Raw genomic sequence first — 15,591 nt, 5'->3', positions numbered from 1 at the left:
AGGAACATCTGATAAGCTAAGAGGAGATGGGGGCTTGGTCTAGGGCCAATATGCTATAGGAGTGAAAAGAGAAAGAAAACAGCTACAGATTTGATAAGGAAGGCTGTTTAGAGCTGGCCAGAGTTGGGCTCATGGACTCCCACTTATGCTAATTAAAGCACCCACTATGAGGCAGATATAGAAAGCTAACTTGAGAAACAGACATATTATGGAGATGGAAAATATATTTGTCAGCATATAAACATGTTCTGGAATCTTTCACTTTTGAAAATCTTCCTGGACCCCACCATCCCACCTCCTATCCCCAGCCCCATTGCTCTGCTTTCTTTCGTAGGCAAACTTTCAGAGTTTCCCAGGTGCTATTTTCTACTTCTCCACTCTAATCACTCTACCCTGTTCCAATGCAACTTTCACTTCTGTGTTCCACAAAGCTTTCTGATGCCAAGGCCACTGATGACTTCCATGTTACCAAAATCAAGCAACACACCTGCATTCTTATCTAGAGGAAATTGAGGCTCTTACCATTTGGCTCACTGAAGACAACTGGAAAAATATAAAACAAAAGGCTGGGCGTGGTGGCACATGCCTTTAATCCCAGCACTCAGGAAGCAGAGGCAAGTGGATCTCTGTGAGTTCAAGGCCAGCCTGGTCTACATAGTGAGTTCCAGGCCACCTGGGACAACAGAGAGACCCTGTCTCAAAAAAAAAAGATATATATATATACAAATCTACCTGAAGGCATAGAAAGATTGCTTTTCCCCTAATGGATATTTGTCAATGCTAGCTATAATAGATGGCCAAGCAAATGGCTTTTTGAACAGAACAAGGATTGAAGTAATTTAGAATTGGCAAAATGAGTCCTGATAAACTTCCCTTGGGTTAAGATACTAAAAAGTTAAACTTCAGAAGGTAAATGAAGACAAGTTCAAGGCTAGTCTGGCCTTCACGGTGAGTGTGTCAGCAGCAGGGAGAGGTGCCAGAGACGCAACAGAGAAAAATTTCAGGATGAATCACTATGAAGAAGAGTTGGAGTTTCTTAAGAAGAGAACTTGCTATGTAGTTGAGGATGACCTTGAACATCTGGTCCTTCTGCCTCTGTGTCCTGATTGCTAGAATTATAGGCTTACACTTCTATGTTCAGGTTATGCAGTGCTGGGGATTGAACCCAGGACTTTATGCATGCTAGGCAATCACTCTACCAACTGAGCTATAGCCACAGCTCTCCAAGAAGAGATTTTAACATAAATTTAAGCAAGGAGATTAAGAGAAAAAAAGGTACCTAAGAAAATGAGACTATATGCACAAGTGTGGGTATGAGCCTCTCAAGAGTCAATTTCAAATTAACTGTCTTAGCAATAGCTGTATAAACAATTTTGATGGCTTCTGAACTTACATTGTTTAAAAGGGTTGCCAAGGGACAACTCCCCCTGCCCCCATGAGATGATAGGGTGAGGCGCCTTGCACAGGACTGAAATCCAATAAGGGAAAACCATGGTTCACAAAAGGTGGTGTGGGGCTTAAGATATGTACTTTACTGTAAATGCAGTTTATAACAAGTCTTGCTTGTGAGATCCTAGAAAATTGAAGGTTTACAGCTAAGAAAGGCGAAAGACCATAATTGATCACATATGCTATGCATAGGCCTTAGCCATGGTTTGCTGATTTTAACATTCTTTTAAAAATGTTTTATTATTATAACATTTATTACTTTATTTTACATGCATGTGTATTGCCTGCATGTATGTAAGTGCACCCATGTTGTGTGGTGCCTGAGGAGGTCAGAAGAGGGTGTCGGATTCCCTGGAGTTACAGATGGTTGTCAGCTGCCATGCGGGTGCTAAGAACTGAACCCAGGTCTTCTACAAGAGGAGTGAGTGCTTTTAACCACTGAGCCACCTCTCCAGCCCCTTAACACTGTTATTTGAAATATCTCTATATAAAAAGAATATTCTTTCTATGTAGATTTTGTTAAATGTGCTGCAATTTTTTAAAGATTTTTTAAAATTATTTTTAATTATGTGTATGTGTGTAACTGTATGTGTGCATGTGCAGGCACCCGCAGAGGTCAAAGGTATTGGATGCCTCTGGAGCTGGAGTTATAGGTAGTTGCAAGCTGCCTGGTGAGTGGTGGGAACCAAACTTGGGTCCTCTGGAAGAGCAGTACCCGCTCTTAACCACTGAGCCATCTCTCCAGCCCCTTGTGCTGCAATTTTTGACTCTCAGTGGTGAGAGACTCCAACCAGGCTCCCAGAGTGAGTGGCTCCTTTCTTAGTCCATGTCTCCTTAATTTTCTTTGTCTTTCTATATGCCTCAATACTCCTGTTTCCAAAACCAGAACTAAAAATGAAGGGAGGATCCCCTGAGGGGGATCAGCTTCGAATCATCTTGGTCCCTCAAACTGACTGATTTAAATGTTTGCCTTTGGTTTAGTTTGAGACAGCAGCTTGCTATGTAGATGAGGCTTCCCACGAACCTGAGATCCTCTTGCTTCAGCTTCTTGAAGTCCTGGGATCACAGCTCTGAGCCACGATGCCCAGCAATGCCCAGTTGATTCCTCGAAGTTGGAGTAAGTGACTCTGGAATGCCAGTGACATCCAAGTCTGGCAGAAACAAACTTAAATTCTTTCTGGAGGAAGATATCATGGGTCTCAAATTATTGATACAAACAAAACTAGAAACCATTTTTGCATTGTTTTATAAATACAATTTATACCCAAATATCTAACCCCAGAAGAGGAGATGAATACAACATGAACAAAACCCAGCAAACCTATACAAAGCAGAAATAACTCCAGCGGGGCTCTAAATACTGAAATTATAATAAGCAGACTTTAAAGTCACTGCGTTTACTATGTTTAAAAGCAAGATTGAGGGGCTGGAAAGGTGGCTCAGTGGTTAAGAGCACTGGCTGTTCTTGCGAAGGACCTGGGTTCGGTTCTTAGCACCCACATGGCAGCTCACAACCATCTGTAACTCCAGTTCCAAGGGATTCAACACTCTCTTCTGGCCTCCATGGGCACTACACACACACGGTGCACTTGCACACATGGAGGCAAAGCTGTCCTTTGAAAAGTCAGTATAGTCAGGCCTGGTGGCATAGGACTGTAATCCCAGCTACTTTGGAGACTGAGGCAGGGGAAAGGAAAGTTCAAGGCATGCCTGGGCTACAGAGTAAGTTCAAGGCAAACTTGGAAACTAAGACCTTGTCTCCAAATAAAAAGTAAAAAGAGGAGACATAGCTCAGTGGTAGAATGTTTGCATGGAATGAAAAAGGCCCCAGGTTCAATCCCCAGTACTGAAAGTCAAAAAAGGAGAGGAGAGGAGGGGATGGGAAGGGAGGGGAGGGGAGAGGAGGATGGGGAGGGAAGGGAAAGGGGTGAGGGAAGAGGAGGAGAAGTGAGAGAATTCAGTATAACTTCTGTGTCTTCTAGACATTCAAAGCTGTGTAGTTTACACACAGAGGGAAAACAAGTTTCAAAGCAACCCATTCTGTACTTTTGGGAATAAAGTAAAGGGCTTTCTATGCAGGACTAAACTTGCAGAATGTATGGGAGAGTAAAAAGATACCATCACTCTTCAAAGAACATCTCCGCAACCTCCAGCTTCTTCCCAATTGTGCAACCTCTGCATTACTAGAGCATAGCATCTGTATCACTTCAGCTATTACTGGTATATCATTTGGGGTTGGAAAGAATAGGGTGGGGAGGAAAGGAGATGGGATAGGAAAAATTAGTTAAAACTTGGGGCCTGATTGGGGAATGGTGAAAGAATGTAAACAAAAAATAACGGTTGGTTTTATGTTCAGAATATTTTATCTTTTCAAAACCATCCAATAGGGACCACAATGAGGACTAGGAGCTACTACTTGAAATCTGTAAGTACCTGAAACTAAAAGTCAAAATATTCCCCACATACTTAATGTTGTTCCCTGAAAAAAAACTAGGCCAGTTCCTGAATTACCAAAGCTGCCATTTTGTTTGTTTTGTCTTTTGTTTTTGAAATGGTTTTCTGTAGCCCTGGTTGACCTCAACTTGCTATATAGCTGAAGATGGCCTTGAACTCCTGATCCTCTTGCCCCTCCCCCACCATAAGTGCTGGGATTACAGGTGCGCCCGACCATGCCTGGCACCCAAAGCTACCTTTTTGAGAGAAGGAAACTGCCTGAGGAGGAAAAGTCTTTAAGAGAGTAGACTCAGGTAGACCATTCCATCTTAGAAGTAGTAGTTGTTGAAATTAGAAAGAGAAGACCCTAACGTTTCCAATTACAAAGCTATAAATACCAGTTTGTCCATCCAAGCCACTGGCTGAGGTATTGTGGGAGTGGCTGAGTATACAGAGGAGAGCCCATGCTCTTAGAGTGGAAAATTTAGAGGCTCTATTCCATAAAACTTAAAATCTGAAACCATTAGTGACAGGGTTTGGTCACTGACCAAAAAATTTCAGAGTCAATTCAAGGGCTGGTTGAGTTCAAAAGCTTATATTTCTGAAGATTAACTTTAATATTGGGGCAATTAGATCACTTGAAAAAATAAAACAACCTTAATCTAAGACTTGAAACTCTGAAACTGTGAGAGGAAAAAGTAGGGGGAAAGCAAGATACAGGCATAGGAAGGAACAGGATTCCGGTTGTTCAGGAAAAAATGCCAACGACTGGCAAAGGCAACCTCATGAAAATAAAAATCTTCTGCACAGCAAAGGAACAGTAAATCTAGTGAAGAAACAGCCTACAGAATGGGAGAAAATCTTTGCTAGTTATACATATGAAAAGGAATATTTAGAATATCCAAAGAATTCAAAAACTAAATAGGAAATCAAACAGCCCAATCAATAAATGTTCTAATGAAATGAACAGACAGCTCAAAAAGATTACGTTGAAGTCAGGAATGATGGCAAACACCTTTAGTCCCAGCACTTGAGAGGCAGAGGCAGGCAGATCTCTGTGAGATTAAGTCTAGCCTGATCTATGTAGCAAATTCCAGACCAGCTACGGCTACAGATTATTTTGATATATCACAGTGAAAGATTTATCGTCCTCTTTTTTTTTTTTTTTTTTTTTTTTAAAAAAAAAAAAAAAAAAAAAAAAAAAAAAGAGATGAAGTTAAAACAACCAAAATTGCTCAACTTCCCTAGCCATCAGAGGAATGTAAATTAAAACTATGTTGAGATTTCATCTCCTAGTCCAAAGAAAACAAATGCTGGTGAGGATGTGGGGAACCCTTATATACTGCTGGGGCTATAAACTACTCTAGCTTCTGTGGAAATCAGTATGGAGGTTTCTAGGAAAAGTAAAATGGAAAACCAGGCACGTTGGCACATGCCTACAATACCAGCTCCCTGGGAGGTGAAGGCAAGACACCAGGAGTTCAAGGTTATCTTTGGCTACATAGCAAGTTCAAGACCAATCTACCTAAGACCCTGTCCCAAACAACAATAATCAAAAAATCCAAACCAATCAAACAACAATGACAACCCAACTGTGCTAGATAGCTTCAGTTGTCAACTTGACACACCTGGGAAGAAGGAATCTCAATTGAGGAATTTCCTCTATCAGACTAAACTGCGGGCATGTCTGTGAGGCATTTTCTTGATTGTTGTGGGAGGACCTAGTCCATTGTGGGTGGTGCCACTCCTGGGCAGGTGGTCCTAGGTTGTATAAGAAAGCAGGCTAAGCATAGGCCAGAGCAGCAAGCCAGTAAGCAGCACTCCTCCATGGTCTGTGCTTCAGTTCCTGCCTCTAGGTTCCTTCCCTGAGCTCCTGGCCTGGCTCTCCTCTACGATGAACTGTAAACTGTAAGGTGAAATAAACTTTTTCCTTCATGAGTTGTTTTGGTCAGTGTTTTATCATAGCAATAAAAACTAAACTAAGACACCAACCAACCAAATGAAAAACAAGAACAACAACAGAAAACCCACTAAAAATAAATCTACTACATGACTCAGCTATACCACTTCTGGGTATTCACCCAAAAGACTCCAGATCAGCACATCACAGAGATACTTGCACATCACTGTGGCACTATTCACAATGTCTAAGCTATGGAACTAACTTAGGTGTCCATCAACAGAGGAACAGATAAAGAAAATACAATCTATCTATCTATCTATCTATCATCTATCCATCCATCCATCTATCTATCTATCTATCTATCTATCTATCTATCTATCTATCATCTATCCATCCATCCATCCATCTATCTTCTATCTCAACCATAAAGAAGAATGAAGTTGGGGCTGGAGAGATGGCTCAGTGGTTAAGAGCACTGGCTGCTCTGGCAGAGGACCTGAGTTCCATTCCCAGCACCCACATGATGGCTAACAACCATCTGTAATTCCAATTCCAGAGGAATCGGATGCCCTCTTCTGACCTCAGCAGGCATTGCATGACACAGGTGCACTTACATGCAGGAAATACACTCATACACATAAAATAAAATTTTAAAAATAAAATAAATTAAAAGAATAATGAAGTCATGTCCTTTGCAGGAAAATGGATACAACTGTGAGATAATCATATTAAAAATTAAGTCACTTTCAGAGAGACAAATGTCTCATATTTTTCTCATTTCTGGTTCCTAAATTTTTTATAGACATAAAATCATGTGTGCATATATGACAGGAAAGTAGAAGTAAAGCTGTCTAGGGGAACAAAGGGGACTGACCAGAGTAGTTCAAGGTGACAAAGGAGAGGGGAAAGGAAGACCAGGGAGGAGCGTGTATCTGTAAGGACATGTCCTTCTGTAATGTAGTACCAAGGGTGGTAAACATATGCAATGAAAATGTAAAACCACAAAACAAACAAAATTCTAAGAATTAACATGATACCCAAATGCTGTGTGTTGAATAATGAGATGCACCAGTTGTCAACATTAGCTAGACCTGCATCTGGAGCTACATTATAAAATCTTACACGTGTCAGATGAATAAGAGCATTTTGTTTAAATGTAGACTTCATACCACACTGTCATGCTGTCAGTTTTTGTCTTAATGAAATCATGGAGTTATTTTTTCAAACCACCCAGAGGGAAATAAGTTGCATTAATTTTTTAAAAACTAGCAAAGTAATGCATGACTTCTCGTTAGAAACAGTAGAAGCTGATAGATAGAGGAATTGTATATTTGAAGTACCGAAAGAAAAATAACTGCAAAATTTGGTCTGGAGGTATAAATCAGTGGCATAGCTACAGTGGTTAGGAGCACTGGCTGTTCTTGCAAAAGACCTGGGTTCAGTTCCCAGCACCCACAGGGCGGCTAGCAACCATCTATAACACCAATTCCGGGGATCTGACGCCTTCTTCTGGCCTCTATGGATATTGCATGACAGAGGTGTACTTATATGTAGGCAGAACACTCATACAATAACAAAGTAACTAAATAATTGACAGGCTGGGCGTGGTGGTGCATACCTTTAATCCCAGCACTTCAGGAGGCAGAGGCAGGCAGATCCCTGTGAGTTCAAGGCCAGCCTGGTCTAAATAGTGAGTTCCAGTTTTTGGTCTCAAAAAGACCAAAAAAAAAACCAAAAAAAAAAAAAACCCAAACCCTGACAAATACAGAATAGCCAGACTCTAACCAAAAGGAAGGTAATGTAATTATATTAATGAATAAGTTGGTTTTCTTATTTCTTTTATTTCTATTTGTTTATTTTTTGGTCTTTTTGAGACAGGGTCTCCCTGTAGTTCCAGCTAGCCTGGAATTCTTATTCCTTTTAAAGCGAACAATTCAACTTTTTTGGTATGGTCAGAAGACTACAACCATCAACATCTTGTAATTCCTAAAGAAATTAATGGCAAGGCAAAAATTCTTAGGCAGGCAGAAGCCAGTGGATCTCTGTGACTTCCAGGCCAGCCTGATCTACAAAGAAAATCCCAGACCAGCCAAGGCTACATAATGAGAGCCTGTCTTCAAAAAAGAAAAGAAAAGAAATCCTTAAGCCCAAAAGATAAAAAATTCTAAATTTACAAGTATAGAAGGTAAGAGTTTCTAAAACTGCTGAAAACACCCACAATTAGAACTGAGCATGTGCTACACACCCAGAACCCCAGACAGCACTCAGAAGGTGGAGGCAGGAAGATCAGGAGTTCAAGGCCAGCCTCAGGTACATAGTGAGTTTGAGGCCACCCTGAGCTACACGAGATCAAAATTTGATTTGGGGATGGAGGTATAGCTCAGTGCTATTTAGTACTCTGAGGCTCTGCATTCAATCCCCAGTAAAAACAATAAAAAATTCATTAAGGTTGAAGATTTGAAAAATTAGCAAGTTTAACCTAATGGGCTTATAAAGAACCCTGTCTTTCTACAAATTCTGATTATATGTTATTTTCAAATACACAAGAACACTTAAAAATTTGACTATTTATTGCACCACAAATCAAGTCTTAACAAAATTCATGGTTAAAATTACAGCAAAGACGCTTTAAAATTATAATCCAATTTACAATGCCAATAATAAAAAAATTATAATTTCAGAAACTGGAGAGATAGCTCAGTAGGTCAAAGTGCTTGCAGCCCAAGCACAAGCCTGTAAGTCCAGCACTGAGTCGGGTAGAGACAGGCCAATTCTGGGGGCTCAGTGACCAGCCAGCCTAGTGAAAAAATGGTGAGCTCCAGGTTCAGTGAGAGATCCTGTCTCAAGGGAAGAGGGTAAAGAGTGATAGAACAGAACACAGGATGTCCTCCTCTGGCCTCCCACTCATGGACGCATCATCCACACATGTGCACCTACACACATACACCACATACACCCCACACAATTAGTCGATTACAATAAGGTAGAAGGATAGAGGAAGACAACCAACAATACGCGACAAGCACATGGGTGAGTCCACTTGCACACACATGCACACATGTCTATACCACACACAAACATACATGTACACACCAGAAACAGCTCTTCACACATGTGGGCTCTTGCTTTATGATCAAGGTGGCACAGCGGAACAGTAGAGAAAGGATGACAGCCTTTTCAGTACATGGTGCTGGGATAATTGGATGCTTGTCTGGCAAAAAGCCATTTGCCCAAAGTCTCATGGCAGGTATGTAGAAAAACCAGGTCTTTGAATCTACATGTGATGGGCTCTTAAGTTCATATCCTTTACACTCTGACAATGGCCTTGTCACCTTCCAAAGCAACTGTAACAGGGCTCTGGTAATGGAAGTGCTCTGAGTCCCTGTAGGGAGGCTACGACCACTGAGCTGATTCCTGCTTTCCAGGGCAGTAGGCTGCAAACCGAAGCCTTAACCAAGCTTCTGGAGAGTCCCTCTCCTCTTAGGAAGTACAGCTGGCACCTGAACACCAAGTGCCCTTGTGACGGTGTGGTCTTCTGGCTGACTCTTCATCTGTGGTTGGCCTTTTAGTCCAGGTGCTAAAGGCTAGAGCGTTCCCCCTGTGCCATCCAGGGCTGATACTCGGAAGTCTGTTGGGGAAAAAGCAGGAGCTAGGCTGCCAGATATCCTCAGGGCATGTTCAGTGTCTCATTTTTGTAAGCTGAACTTTGTGTTTCTGCAGCTTTATTTCATAGGGTAAAACAGACTGAAAACAGAAAAGCCAAGTTCCAGGGAAATCTGTACAAAGGCCAGGTTCCAGGTGGACCATGCCATATCCTTTCGGGGGGTCCCTCAGAACTGCCAGGGGCCACCCTTTCTTCCTAATGCTCTTCTCTGGATTCCTGGATTGACAAAATGGACCTTTGTTTCTGACTTTGAGGCCATAGGGAAGTATGGGAGTCGGGTCTCAGGCCTTCCACAGCAACTTTAAACTGGCTGCAGAGCTAGAGGAATAAAGATCAAAACTATTCCTGAGTTTTCTTAGGACCATGAGCTGGCAATTCAGAAGATCCCTTGGTAGCCTCCCATCCTACACAAGACAAGAGAGAGATGACCTAGCCTTGATCACTGAGTCAACTCTGCCTGCCAGTCCAGGCTTCCTCTGCTCCCTCTACATCCTACATCCTTCAAGAGTGAGGTATCTCGACAATGGGTTAGCATGTGCTATTGCTTCAGAGGTGGAGAGGGGCTGGGAGAGGCTTGGCAAGCCTGATCCCAAGAAGAAAAGCCCTGGAACTCCCAGAAGTTGTGGGCAATGAATATGTGTGACAGAATAGGCTCAAAACAGAGAGCTTTCCCACAGAGCAGGGAGCCAGCAGGGCTGAGCTCCATCAGCCAACCATCAAGCCAGGGCCTGTGAGAGACCCAGCATCAGCATCAGCATCAGATCTAGCACATCCAGAGCTGCTAAGAATGGCCCAGGTTGATGTCCGAGATAGCTTGCCAAAAAAATTGCTCATGGTCGAGATTTCTGTTGTCCTCAACATGCAGCCCTTGTCTCCCCATTCCAGACTCACATTGTGGCTAGGTAAGGCAAGTCACATTGAACGTGAATCATTGAGATCTGGAGTTGATGCAGTTAAACACTCTGTAGAGCTCTTGGTTTCCCTTGTCTAAAAATCATGACTCATCAAAACAAACCACAGCTCCTGGCTTCACTTAGGAACTGCTTTTGGCTGGGAACATGCCTGGATTTGAGAAGTGTGCCAGTTGCCCTCCTTTTAGGAAGAGGGTGTGTGGTAGGGGAGGAGAGGTGGCCAGAAGGAAAGGGAGGGCTGGGCAGGGATCCAGCCCTTAGTGATGCTGCCTCTCTCCACCTGCTCTTTTGGGTTCCTTGGGGCAGATGCTGTGGTCCCTTTTGGACCACAGTACAGGGATAACCCAGGAAGATGAAGAAGCTGTCTGTGAAGTAGGGACTGGTGTTACTGCCCTGCCCATAGTGATGCTTCCAGAAACAGAAAGCCCTACTTGTTCAGGTCTGTGTGAGTGCTCAGTTCCCAGGGACTTCCTCAGCTCAACTCCCTTGTCCTCTTACCTCAAGCCTTCCTCATGAATAATTTCAATGTTAAGCTTTCTCCCAGGAGGCAATGCCGAAGCCCTATGATAGGAAGCTATCACGGCCAGGTTTGGCCAGGTTCACCAGATTCCCAAGTCCTCTAAATCTATAAAGGGAAAACAAAACAAAGCACACAGTCTCCCTAGACTGATGCTCTTGGGTCCAGCCCTGGATGTTACTGAGGTCAGGCTCTGTATGAGGTATGGGACTAGGCGCCTCTCAACCTCCAGCTCTAGCAACTTCACTGTGTTGTGGAGCACACTAGTGAGGCTGGGGGCCAGAGGAGTCTATGTCAAGCAATAATTGTGTACCCTATGAGCTCCAGTTTGCAGGATTATTGTGAAGGGCACCACTGAGCTGGTAAGGCATTATAATTATGCAGCAGCTCAGAGTCCCTATGTCCTTCTTCCTGCCCTCTCTCTAGGCTTGGCCTTTGTGAAGTTGGAAAACTAAAGAACTGGAGTGTTGTAGCTGGCCCATCTCCTATCCTGCTGTCATCATGGGAGACCAAAGTTCATGGCCCAGTGGCCCTGACTGGATACTTTTGGTGGCCTGGTGCCTAAGGTTCCAATGGAAGAAGCTCCAGATGGTCATGGCCTGGCACATGCCTCTTAGGCAGCCACCAGATCCAGGAGCACAAGCCAGTTGTCCAGTATTCACATCTGGCCCGGAAACGAGTCTTTGACAGCTCCAGGCTCAAGTCTGTATCAAAATCCAGATGTCAAGGCCTTCCTGGCCAGAGCCCAGGGTTCTACTGGCAACGTGGTCCTCTCACTTCCTCTCATGTTCCTTCTCATCTCAGGGACCCTGATCAAGCACCTCCAACCAGATTTGCTCCCTCAGAGTCAGGGCACTGTGCTCCCCTCAGGGGAGAGTGGCGAAAGATTCCTAAGTCTGAATTTCTAAGACATCTCCCTAGCCTCAATTGAGCCCGTTTAGACTCCTCAGCCATTCCAGAGCCATGCCACATCCCACCACAGGGCTCAGGCCTCCACCATGCCCCTAAAGGAGGAAGCCTCCCTTTCCCTGCCAGGTGTGGAAAGATTTGCACCTCCCAAAAGGGTAATATCTCTCTCTCTCTCTCTTCTCTCTCTCTCTCTCTCTCTCTCTCTCTCTCTCTCTCTCTCCTTAAAAAATTATTTTGGTTCTTTTTTGAAACAGGGTCTCCCTATAGCCACAGCTGACATGGAATTTGCTATGTAGGCCGGACTGGCCTTGATCTCACAGAGATCTGTCTGCCTCTGCCTCTCAATTGCTGGGATTAAAGGTGTGGGCCACTGTGCCCGGCTATTATTTTTTATTTTATGTGTATGAGTGTATTGCCTGCATGTATATAAGTGCACCCATGTCATGCAATGCCAGAGGAGGTCTGAAGAGGGAGTCAGATCCCCTGAAACTGGAGTTATGGATGGTTATTGGCTGCCATGTGGATGCTGGGAATCGAACCTGGGTCTGCAAGAGCAGCCAGTGCTCTTAACCACTGAGCCATCTCTCCAGCCCCTTTTTAAAAATTTTAAAAATTTATTTATTTTTATTTTATGTGTATGAGTGTTTTGCCTGCATGTATATAGTATACCCACGTATGTAATGCCCAGGGAAACCAGAAGATGGCATCATAGAACTGGAGTTATGAATGGTTGTCAGCAGCCATGTGAGTGCTGGGAACTGAACCCAGGTCTTATGCAAGAGCAGCTCTTTGCTGAGCCACCTCTCCAGTCCCTCTCTCCCTTCTGTCTCTCTTTTTCTTGTGGTGTTTGGGATTGAATCTATACAAGCTACAACCCCAGCCCTCAGCTTGTTGAGTGGGGCCAACTCTCTGAACAAAGATCTCATCCTTCAGACAGCCCCTGGAACATGAAAAACAACTGGGTACCCCTTCATGGCGCACACAGAACAAGAGCCTGGCTCTAGGCTGTGCCAGCAGGGGACTCTCATTCACAATATTTTGCTTATGCATCTACTCCCACGAACAACTGCACAGTAATTTCTGCATTAAATCGTGCATTCAATTCCTTGCTGTGTGTGGAAATACCATTCTGTAGCTTTTTTTTCCCACATAACCCTCTTTCTAATAGATCAATCGGGTCCACTTTATTCTCTATAGCTGCAAAGTACTTCATTTTACTTAGTGCAACTCCTTGAATGGAGCTTCAGATTTTCCAGGATTTACAGGCAGCAGTAGGACGTGCATTACATAGGGAGTAGATTATTTTCTTCAACTACATTCCTAGAAGATGTGGGGCCAGAGGATAGGCCCACATTTAAGATTTGTCTCCACGGGCCACTCCAGAAAGACTGTACCCACATGGCATCATTCTCAACAACAATTCTCACAATCCCATCTCTCTGGAGCATCTCACCACCCTCCAAACTCTAGTCTAACCCAGAACCTGTCTAGGTGACCTTCTCCATTTTCATCCCCAGGCATAATCTGGCCCCTGTTTGTTGCTTCTTTCAAAATCTTCCAGCCCCATCCCTAGTTTCTGCCAACACTAAATGAGAACCAGTGGGCTCTCTTCCATCTTGCTTTCTGGTCCTGTGCCCTGCCTGAGCCCTGTCTTTACCTTCTGCACCCAATTCCTGCCTGGCTAAGAGATGGTTCTACTTACAACATAGCTTCACACAGCCTAGCCTCTCCAGGGAAGGACGGTTGTTTTAGGAAAAGGTAGCTGGTCCCCTGGGGTTCTCTGTCAAGCTGGATTCAGGAACTAAGCTGAGTCTCCATGATTTGTCAGTCCTCAGGCGGCAGGCGGCACATGGCCAGCCCATCTCTCAAATTTTTCCTAGTGAATGCTGAGGCTAACCACCATATTTTGTCCCCTTCCTGACCTGAGCTCAGATCCCCAACACCCACTTAAAAACCAGGCATGGTGGTGTTCTTGTAAACCCAGCACTGAAAAGGTAGATCCCTAAGCTTGCTAGCCAACCAGTCAAGCTGAAAGGTGTGCCACAGGTTCAGCGAGAGATGCTGTCTCAAAAAATAAGGTGGACGGGACTGGAGCCCCTCAACAGTTAAGAGCACTGGCTGCTCTTGCAGAAGACCCAGTTCCATTCCCAACATCCACACTGTGGCTATCAAACATCTCTAACTCCAAGTCCAGGGGATCTGATGCCTTCTGACCTCCATGGGAACTGAAAACACACGTGGTGCACTTACATACATGCAAGCAAAACACCAAAAGACTTACATGAAATAAAAACAAATGAATTTTTTAAAAAAGATGGAGAGCAATTGAGGAAGATATTGAAGATAGTCAGTGATGACCTTTGACCTCCAACTGTTGCAAACATGAGCAAGCGTACCCATGCACACAAATAAAACTGTGAAAATACATTTAACATATAATAATTAAAAAAAATATTTTATTTTTGTTTTTATTTTATGTGTACAATTGTACTGCCTGCATGTATGTGAGTGTACCCATGTTGTGCAATGTGGCAGAGGTCAGAAGAGGGCTTTCAATTCCCCTGGAACTGGAGTTAAGGATGGTTCGTAGCCACCATGTGGGTGCTGGAAATCGAACCCAGGTCCTCTGCAAGAGCAGTCAGTGCTCTTAACTGCTGAGCCATCTCTCCAGCCCCCATATAATCACTTTTAAAACGTATAGTTGTGTGGCATGAAGCACATTCATACTGTTAGGCTATCACCATCATTCATCTCTAGAACATTCTTCATCTTCAATTAAAACCTTGCATTCATTTAACACCAACTCCCTTCTCTCTCTCTGGAGCTCCTGGCACCCACCATTCTACTTTCTGTCTTTATGAATTTGACTTTCTAGGTGACTCTTGTACACAGAATTATATATTTCATAGTTCTTTTTGTTGGCTTTGTTATTTTATTTTTATTTAAGGTGTATGAGTGTTTTGCCCGAATACATGTAAATGCACCATGTGCATGCAATGCCCATAGAGGTCAGAAGAGGGTGCCAGATCCACTAGAATGGGAATTAATGGATGTTTGTTAGCCACCACATGGGTACTGGGACCCCAGTCCTCTGCAAGAGCAGTCAGTGCTCTTAACCACTGAGTCATTTCTCTATCTCTTTTGGGTTTTTGAGACAGGGTCTTGCTATATAAAGCCCAACCTGCCTGGTACTCTCTCAGTAGCTTAGGGGACCTCAAACCCTAAACCTCCTGTCTTTCAACTGCTGGAATTATAAGCTTGGGTCAGCTTATTTATTTATTTATTTTTATTCATAATAAATTTATTTCTTTTTAAAAATAACCATATGATTAGAAGCATTTCATTACAGCATTAACATATTCAATAACAACTTCCAGAGCAGAGATGCATCTCTTTCAAAATTGGCTGTAAATTTTTAGGTTCACAGTTGAATTAATACACTTATATAATATTGAACTCAGTATAAACCCTATAAACATAAAATTGAATGAGGCTTTAACCTTTAAAAAAGATCTCCATTTAGAGCTGGGTGTGGTGGCACATGCCTGTAGTCCCAGCATTTGGGAAGCAGAGGCAGGCAGAGTGAGTTCAAGGCCTGCCTGGTCTACATAGTGAGATCCAGGCCAGCTGGGGCTGCAGGAAGACCCTGTCTCAAAAAGACCAAAAAAAAAGATCTCCATTTCATTTTAAAATATACTGTTTCATACAGAAAAACTTTTTTTTTTTTTCTTGTCTTTTTTTTGAGACAGGGTTTCCCTGTAGCCCCAGATGGCCTGGAACTCACTATGTAGACCAGGGTGGCCTT

This window comes from Nannospalax galili, unplaced genomic scaffold (assembly GCF_000622305.1).
Source record: "Nannospalax galili isolate Female #2095 unplaced genomic scaffold, S.galili_v1.0 scaffold341, whole genome shotgun sequence".
NCBI classification, from domain to species: Eukaryota; Metazoa; Chordata; class Mammalia; order Rodentia; family Spalacidae; genus Nannospalax; species Nannospalax galili.
This window is presented reverse-complemented; position numbering follows the sequence as displayed.